Source organism: Channa argus, chromosome 7, assembly GCF_033026475.1.
Source record: "Channa argus isolate prfri chromosome 7, Channa argus male v1.0, whole genome shotgun sequence".
Lineage (NCBI taxonomy): Eukaryota > Metazoa > Chordata > Actinopteri > Anabantiformes > Channidae > Channa > Channa argus.
The window spans coordinates 16,837,329-16,847,026 of record NC_090203.1 but is presented as its reverse complement, the minus strand read 5'-3'; positions in this window follow the sequence as shown (position 1 = coordinate 16,847,026).

Here is a 9,698-nt window from a genome sequence, read left to right as displayed (position 1 = left end):
CGATACAACAAGACACAGGACTTTCCCACAGGAGACTGGGATTTGACTCCAGTGCAGTTTAATGATGGTCACTGTTAAGAACATGCTTATAATAGAGGAAGCATGATTTACATTTTCACTGTATTTAACATGGAGATTTCATGTATTTTATCCTTTAAGTTAACCTTACCCTAAAGTTTATGCTCTTAGCCCTAACCCAGTTGTGTGTGTTCATAAAGTCAACCATGGTGAAAGGTCCAAGAAGAGGTCCAAGTGGGGCATCTAATAGTGACGCCAAAGGGTACCTGTGGAGTCAACATGAGATGCCAAAGGGCATAAAATGTGGTGATATTTGACACCTTTGTCATTATCTGATCAGCTGTGGGGTAAGAATGTGTTGCCAATCTATTCACTCACAAAGGTAATGCCCTCTACAAGCAGCTGGACAGTTTTTAAAAGATGCCCCCCATGTAGGGAAAATGCACCCTTTTGGCACCAAAATGGCATTTGCAGTGGCTGCATCTGTAACAGTCAAAAACGCTGCATTACAAAATTATAACATAGCGGCACATGACTGGTTATAACAACAGTAATAAGCACACTAGAACTCTGGTCTCCTGTGAGAAAGTCCTGTGTTTAGTGATCTACACAATTACTCCAAGTTACCCCTTAACAAAAATGGATCTAAACATTATGTGTTAACACAATAAATAGTGTTACATTTACTACAGATGCTAGACGTCACCAAAATGGTAATGGGATAATGGTAATAATTAATAGAATAACATTAATAATAATCAGTGACCAAATATCATTGTAAGAAACTTGACAGGCCCATCAACCTCAAATCTCCTTTGCTGTGAATATCACATTTGTTAATAATAGGCAAAGAGTCAATTTTCCAACGATTCTATCAACAGCACTAATTAAAGCAGAACTTATCCTAAAAGCACCCTAACAACAGTAACACACATTCTAAAGTCTTTTCCTCTTTACTCTGTGTCAAAAACATGGATTATCTGCCTGATGAAAGAACTTGATTCTTAAATAAAGATTGCATATGGTATTTATTTATTTTAGATGGCCCTGTAGATTAAGTCAGCAACACAGCTGGTGCACGGAGTATGATACAATCACACAGCTTTCATCTAATATTCTCACAAAAATACACACGCACACACACACACACACACACACACACAAGCATGCACACACATGAGTGCAGCCCACCCCCTTTGATTCCGGGTCAGCCATGCCCATCTCCTCTGCTCTGCATTTAGGACTCATGAATAAGTAATGACGTCTCCCATCACCTCACAGCACTGACAGTCAGGCCAAGAGCTTTCATCTGCTCCAGCCCATGTTCAATGTTAATGTTTTTCTTCCTTCCTGATCATGTGACAGACAAGCAGCTGACCCGAAACCACCATAAACAGTAACAACCTGTGTGCATGACGGTGAAGAAATGTAAATATCTTTCTAGAATATTTGATTTAAATTTAAACTCATTACTCAGGAAGGATAAATGCTCAAGTTTTTAAAGTCTTTCGAAGCCCAGTACTTACATGTGAGTGTAGAGAAATGTCTAAAATATCCCAGGTTATTTAAATGTTACTTTGAAAACATCATAAATACACCCTGTTTAGTCTAGGGACTACAATGTGAAGTGATTCAGGCAAGAAAATTAGTTATACAGTTAACTCAGCAAAAACACCAAGGCAACAACACAGATGTTTAAAATCTTATATATTGTTTTCCTTTTTTTATTTTTTGTTTGTTCTCTCGCCCAAATCATTTTCATTATAACTTAATGTAAAAAACTTTAAAATGTAATACTAAGTAAAATTACATTGACTCAACTATATAGTCACAGAAAAGTAAATGATCCGCATGTTCCGCACATGCACAGTTGGAGAAAGCAGGTCAGAAACCTGGTTGCACCTATACATGACAAAGAAAGGGACAGAAATCTACCTGGAGAAACCAGATTTTCCATTATTTCCTACCTAGATTTGGGGAACCAGCTCTCCCCTTTTGCACAAAGGCTAAAACATCAGCTTTCCAAGAAGCCCACTGTAACTTGCTTAAGTCTTCACAAAGTTTCCACATTTTGTTTGCAGACAGTCTTCTACTCCGCTGCCTTCTGTTGGTGCGATGCTGCATACTTTATCTTGTCACATTACCACCACCACCACCATAGCCAGCTTTATGATTTAAAGTAAAGTTTAGGAGACCATTCTAACTTGTGCTTCAATCCAGCATTGTCTTTTCACAGCACATCTCCCAGGCTTACAAGACAGACTTGGTGCCAAGGGTGTTGTACATACACAAGCTGCAGAGAGTGTTGCCGTTGCAGGTCTAGGTCTATTGATTCATCTTAAGTGAAGATACAGTTGAGATGTATTTTCATTAGTACATTTATTGATGTGTGCAACTATGGATTATGACTGTAATTTGGTTCCATTACATCTTATTTGTCATTTTGAAATATGGTGAAAAAGAAAAACTTTCTTTAAACGAATATAGTTTTTGGAGGAAGTTATACAAAACCGATGCCCATCTATTTTTGCTCTCTCTTTTGCTCTCTCTTTCTTTCTTTTCATTTCATTTATTTGTCCCCCTCTTTTGTCATTGTTAAAGAGGTTGGCTGAGGATTCACCCCCCCACCACACACACACACACACACACACACACACCCCACCCTCACTTTTGCATATTCATTTCATGTTAAATTGATGGATTAAGTTATCCCTGGCTCAAAATCAATCGTGGCTTGCTAGTCCTTATTTCTTTACACTGGACAACAACCCCAAAGAGAGGCAGAGGGAGAGAGAGAGGCTGAGAGAGAGCGAATGCATTGAGACACAGATAAGGCTCAGTCCCATTATATGTCATTTTAAACAAAGAAGCAAAGCAGCCTGTGGAGACTCCCTATCAGCTATTAAACAGAGACGTAGCATGCAGCCTGAGATTGATGATTAGCATTTTCTCCTGGTAGAATAAAGATGCCGGCCTGGACCGGCGATAACTGGAGACACTAAAAAGAAAAGCTTCCCTTTTTCTTTACTCTTTTCCCCTTTATTTCTTTCAGATTTTTTTCTCCCTTGAGTCCATAAATATCCATATTCATAAATTAAAATTTCTTTGTTTCTCTTCTTTTCATTATGTTTTCCTACCTCTCTCTCTCAGTTCCTCCCTCTCCTAGTACCCTCTAGACTCCCTTCTTTCGCTCAATCTTTACTGAGGCAAATAAATGCACAGGCCATGTTGGTCTCCTTTTGTCTTGCGTCCTTGTGTAATCTGTTAGGAGTGGACAACATGGAACCCCTTATGTCACAGCCGGAGACTTGTAAGACCTGGCCAGATACAAGACAGAATGACAGAGAATGAAAGCAGGATAAAAAGGGGGGATTTAAGTAAGAGTTTGATAGGAGCATGTAGGGCCATTGTTTTCTTTGCTCCAAGACCAATGTCAAGCATTGTGCTGGGACATTTTTAACAGCATGTACAGCCTGCTAGACTGCTGGGTTTTAGATGGAAGGAAAGTATGTTTCTGCTTGATTATCTGTTTGCTATTGAGTGGCATCATACAGCTACAGTGGGAAATTACAAATTTACTATTCAAAACTGTGTACAATCCTTTCATGTTTTATTATCTTTTCCTTTAAAACAATTGATATTGTTTTCCTCCTATTTATAAGATAATGGGACCTTGAACACTGACCTTCAATGTTACTTTTCTGTTTTTGTTAAAATGTCTGTTTTTAACTTTTGTCTCCTTATTGGAACTTCAGAAATCAGAAATTTTGAGTAAAAGTAGACACCATATTGAAATCTTGTAAAAGGCCAACCAGTACTAGTAGTTTGCAAGGGAAAATGTTAAGACTGTAAAATTCTGGGACTGTGTAACATAGCACTCATCCTCTGTGTGTGTTTTTAAATAATAAGTTCTTTGTATATATTTCTTTGTTTTTTGTTTGTTTTTTCATTTAACCTTAATAAAAGATGCACATTGCATTTGCCAAACTTTACTAATTTACTTCCTAAACAATAATATAAAATCCAATAGTATAATTCCTGACTTAAGTTGCTAAGACATAATGCCCAGATAAAATTTTGACAAATGTATGATGCTGGTTATCAGTAATTATTTATTTCTTCTTAGCAACACTTTTGTTAGATATCCTTGAATTCCCATTACCACATAAAAACAAACTAAATACACATGCACATTTTGAGTGTATTAACTATGATTATGCATGAGCGCACACATAAAATCCCACTTGACCCCTTAATGAAAATATAGACAATCATGTTTTATATACTCACATACACATGTGCAGTAGCACCCCATATACACATCCAGTAAGAAGGCTTATACACACATTTATGCTGATAAAGATGTTTACACACATACAAACATTATGTTTGTCTTCTGGTCCTCCAAGTGGTCTTCCCAGGTGGTCAGAAGAACATCACTAGAGCTCCTCCATTTGCTCATAGCTAGTACTGCAAGAGGAAAACAAATCTCAACTTGTTCCTTTTCGTAGCAGCTGACAACACAAACATAGTGTACGTATTCCTCTACATATGTCCTTTTAGAAATATGATATAATTTATTTCTTATAATGTTCTTTACTAGTGATTTGATTTGATTATAAATAGTAGCACACTGCCAAGCTAGGCCAGATCCAAAACAATTATGTGTATTAACCAGTTAAAAAAATTATATATATATATATATATATATATATATATATATATATATATATATATATACACACACACACACACACACACAGATACAGGTGCTTTTGCTTAGCACCAATATTGCATCCCAAAAAACAAAAAGGGATGCTTCTTCCTAATCTAAGTCTAAAGATTTGAACTGGCAACACTGTCATCATTATCACCAACCCCTGGGTTGACATCAAAAACTTTAACTATATGCCCCAGACAAGTTAAAGTAAGAGGAAGAAATGACAGAGTGAATAATATTAAAAAGTTCTACCAGAAATGACAGCATTAAATCAAAATTCCATTGCTTTGACACCTTTGTCATCACCATAGATGGTCAATTAGACTAAACAGTATCTGCCACAGAAGAGAACATGCTTACAAGACAGTGTGAGCAAGAGAAAGAGTCGAGGGAAGGAGTCATTTGTTGCAGCGTCGACAGATGTAGAGACACTAAAAACCAAGGGGAAAAAAAAGACTAATGGACATCAGTCTTTCAATGTGACATCAGTCTTTCACCAGTATGCCTGTAAATTCATCCTCCCATATCACCCACAATTTTTAATGTCCTATATATTCTGACTATTTGTTCCCATCAAAGGGAGTAATTTTGTTTTTACCTGCACCTACACCTTCTCTCCAGCCTGAAACGTGCTCCATTCATTGATATAATGTTTGTGTCAGTTCTCTAATGCCTCACCTAATTGAGTTAAAGGGTTCATTGTATGTGTAGCTGTACATGATTGTTCTGATGGACCAACAGAGACATTACTAAGTACTAAGCTAACCAGCTAGTTTCAGTTTTATAGGCTATTTTTCTCAGTAACACATACGCTCAAGAGTGTGACACCCATCAAATAAGCAAATAAGCACTTTTTTCAAAAAATATTGCCTGCTTCTTTTAATGCTACTGTTTCACTGACAGAAATGAATAAGAGACAACTATGATAATGGAATTAAATATTTCAAAGCTATTTAAAGCCTCTTTTATGGTTTTCATCAGAGAGTAAGTCACACCTTATGAGAGAAGTGAAGGATGTGTCATTTAGTGAGTATTGTATGATTTACAAATTTAGAAATAACTTACATAAAAGATGTTTGAAGCAGGACACCTACAGTACACTATGATGCTGGCAGTTTTTTGTAATGCTTCAGAAATCAAAGTGAAAAATCAAGGTTGTTGAAGATTGGATCATGAAGTTGTAGTGAGTATTGTGAAAGTGTATGGCAGAGGTCTACAATACTTCAGTTAGAACGGGAAAACTTGAGGATAACAGATTGTAGCTTAGGTTTTGTCTTTTGAAGCAAAACTGCTGGATTTCTTGTGTATCTCTTTCTGTCTCATCCACACACAAATACACACAGATACAGGTCACCAATGTCCTAGTGCCTTATCATGGTTTTGGCACTGAGACAGATCGGTGGTTTCTGTCAGCTAACACTCGACCTTTGGTGATAGCACAATAGGATATGTGTATCTGTGTTGTGTGTATGTCTGTGTGTGTGTGTGTGTGTGCAGGGGCAGCATGCAAGAGTTTATCTGTTTCCTCTTCCTGCTCTCTATCATTTAGTCACATTCCAAAGCCATGGCCTCCCCTTTCATTCCCAGGCAGGCTCATGTCTCTATTTATCGGTCCTCCTCAGTGCTTGAGTTGTTCATTCTATCATTTTTTTTCTTTTGCCTTCTTTTAAAAAGCTTGAGAACATCACTGAAAGTGATGCTTACAAGGAGAAGATCAAAGCAAGTTGAAATTTCCAAATTCCCAGTCATTCAGCTCTTACACCAGTCATCACCTAGTTTTCTCTCAAGGTCAAAGGTCATCCCATTCCAGCAACATTTTTTCCATAAGTGTCAAATGTCAAATTCATTTGTTCAGTGTATCAGTCTCACATACTGAGATGCTGACTCCATTGAGGTGATGATTTCCCCCTTCAAACATTACCCTTCAGAAGAGGGCACTTAGCACATTTACTAAATTCCTTATACACACACACACAATCCTTTATAATCTCTCTTTACATCCTTTACATGTCTTTGTTTTTGCTTGTGTAAAATTACTGTTGTACAGGTGTCCAGCCAGCAAAGTAACGCTGACAGACAGGCATGCAAGAGGACAGCCAAACACTTGTGTTCACCACAAAGATCTTTCTTGTCTTACAACTGGCTGTCCTGCCCAACATGTGGCTTTGGTAACAAAACCCACTCTTCCAGCAGGAACCCCCTTCATCTCCCTGAGGAACACAGAGGACGATGGAAGGTGCTTTCCTAGTTGAGAAGCAAAGTGGCTTCCTCTTTCAAAGGGCCGTGGATGTACATGGCTCATGGATTCCAGTGTTCGCTGTGAGATAGCGCGGCACCTGGAGAGGCCAGACAGGAAGAAAGGACAGGAGACAGGAGGAGAGAGACTAGGGAAAAAAAGAGAGAAGCTGCTTAGATGTGATGCCAGAGTAGAGACTGATAGCTCTCTCAGATTTCAAATGATCATTGTGTGAAATAGTGGTTTCAAATGCTAGCAGTCTAACTGAACCCCTACTTCCCTCATCCCACTCGTCCTGCACTCATCATCAGCATATTATGAAATGTAGATATTAGTACTTTCACCAAAGTGAGCGGCACTGAGATGTCTACCGTGAATTCAACTCTCACCTGTAGGCTTCAGACGAAATCCCCTCCTTGGAGTAAGTCTACAGCATTATACTTTTGTTTGAGCTTTTTTTTATTTCATAGGGAACAAGTGTTGATTTCTCCTCAAGCCAAATGTAAAGCAGAAAATTCATGTTTTTATATCACATTCAAAGACACATGACACAAAATGAAATGTCTTTGTTCTAGGAGATTGAGACAGGGGTAAAACAAAGGGCCTTCGGTGATTGACACATCCAGAGAGTCTCCTGCCAATCTTGCGCAAAATCCATTTCCTCAAGCCAAAGTGTTCTCTTTGTGTGTTGAATATGTTTTGGAACATGCCGGCCATTGATTGACATGGGCGCAGAGCCTGGTAAAACATTACTGTGATGTGAAGCAAACATCGGTCCGTCTGTCACTCTGTCTCAGATGTTTGGCCTGGGGGCGTATACTGGAGTAATAGTGATACAAAAATCTGGATATTTGTTCTCTTTCTTACTCTCCCTGCTCTTTTCACTTTCACTTAGTCTAGCAACTCTAAAATGATCAGTATTATTTGTATTTCTGCTCTTCCTACTCTCAACCTGGTCTTCTAGCTGTTTTCTACTTACAATTTCTACACTGATTGATTGTATGTGTTGCTTTCCCCCCTTTTGTTTCAGGTAGACACTCGCTCGTCGGTTCGTCTTCATGAGATGATTTTGTCAAGTACAAGAAGTTGTTTCAGTTTAGGATCGGTTTTGTATAGGGATGAGGTTTAAAAGCAGTCCCTCAATATGTCATCAAGTCCATCACATTCCACTGTGACTGTTCTTAATTTTGTGGAAAAGCAATAAATCTTGTCTAATATTTATAATGTAAATCCCTTCGTAATTATCAAATTCTGTTTTAAAATATACCACACATGTACCTTTTGAGTAAATACTATGTATAACAGCGATAGAAACATATTTACACTTGTTTAGGATATTGAAGCTTCCTTTTTTTCTCTTTAAACAGTTGGAAGGCATAGTAGTGACACCCGGTATGAGTCACCACCTTGCCCCTTTCTGGCTCCAAATGAAAACAAGAGAAAAAATGCTGTATATATAAAATGTCCTGATACTTGTGTATTTCCTAAATGTCATACGGATTGATTCAACACTGGCATTACAATTTTAATCAGCGGTGTAGAACCAGGTGTTAAAACGCATGCAGCAGCCCTCCAGGCCATAAGAAATTGGACAAGGCACCAGGAAATTGTGTCTCCTCCAGAAACAAGTGTTTTGTGATTGTTTATCCCATGTCTTTAAATTGCATTTCTTCCTTTTTAATTTAAGCACCTCAGCTGTGGAATTGAAGGAGGGGAAAGAGAGAGGGAAGGAAAGGTAGGAGGAATGAGGGAAACCTTTTCCACATTTTTTTTTCTTGTTCTATCCCTCCATTCTTTCCAATATTAACCCTGTCTGATGTGATTCCTGTCAAATGCAAATGTCACAACCTGATACAGTCAGCCCACAGGGCACTTTGACTTCACGCCCCACACCCAAATTATAATATGAAGCTGAATGTTGTGTGAGTGTGTTTCTGTGTCCGATCCTGCAATGTACACATGCCACATGCTTGTGCACATGCGTATGTTTGACTGGCTATTCCTCTCATCCTTGCAATTACAAAAATCGTGAGCAAAACATGATTGTTGTGAGGAACAGGAAAATCAAGTGCAATAAAGTGAGAACATAACACATTTTTCACAATACGCTGGAGTGTACTAACATGTAGTCCAGTCAAAAGGTTTGCGAATTTGGGACTTTGGAAACTGTTTTCCAATCAAATACTATGTTATAAACATTGTGTAAATGACTCTTTCAGCTTTCTCTACAAATTTCTCTCAACCTATTTTTAAGAGTTTTAATAAAAACTAAGCATTATTTACATCAACACTATATCATACATTAGAGTCACACATTTACTCTACTACAAAATAAGACTTACTCTCACTTGCCCTCAAAAGGAGGGGACTTAAGAAAGCATTCCGTGCATTATGAACTTGACGTATTTTAAATAAGATTAATAAGATCTTTGCTAACCGTTATGTTTCATTTCAATCAAACAATAGTGTATTGTTTTACATATACATGTAAATAAATGATGCCTTACACATCATCCCAGCATTGTGCATCAGGAATGCTGAACATTTATTTTCAGCATTCCTATATTATGTATATTATTATGTATTCCTATATTATGTATATTATGAATTTGATATAGAATTAGAAAGCATCCTTTGGGTGACTGCTTTAAAGTGAGTTTATAATAAATTCATTTTGACAAATGACTGGGGGTGTAGTACTCTGGCACGCTGAAATACAATATC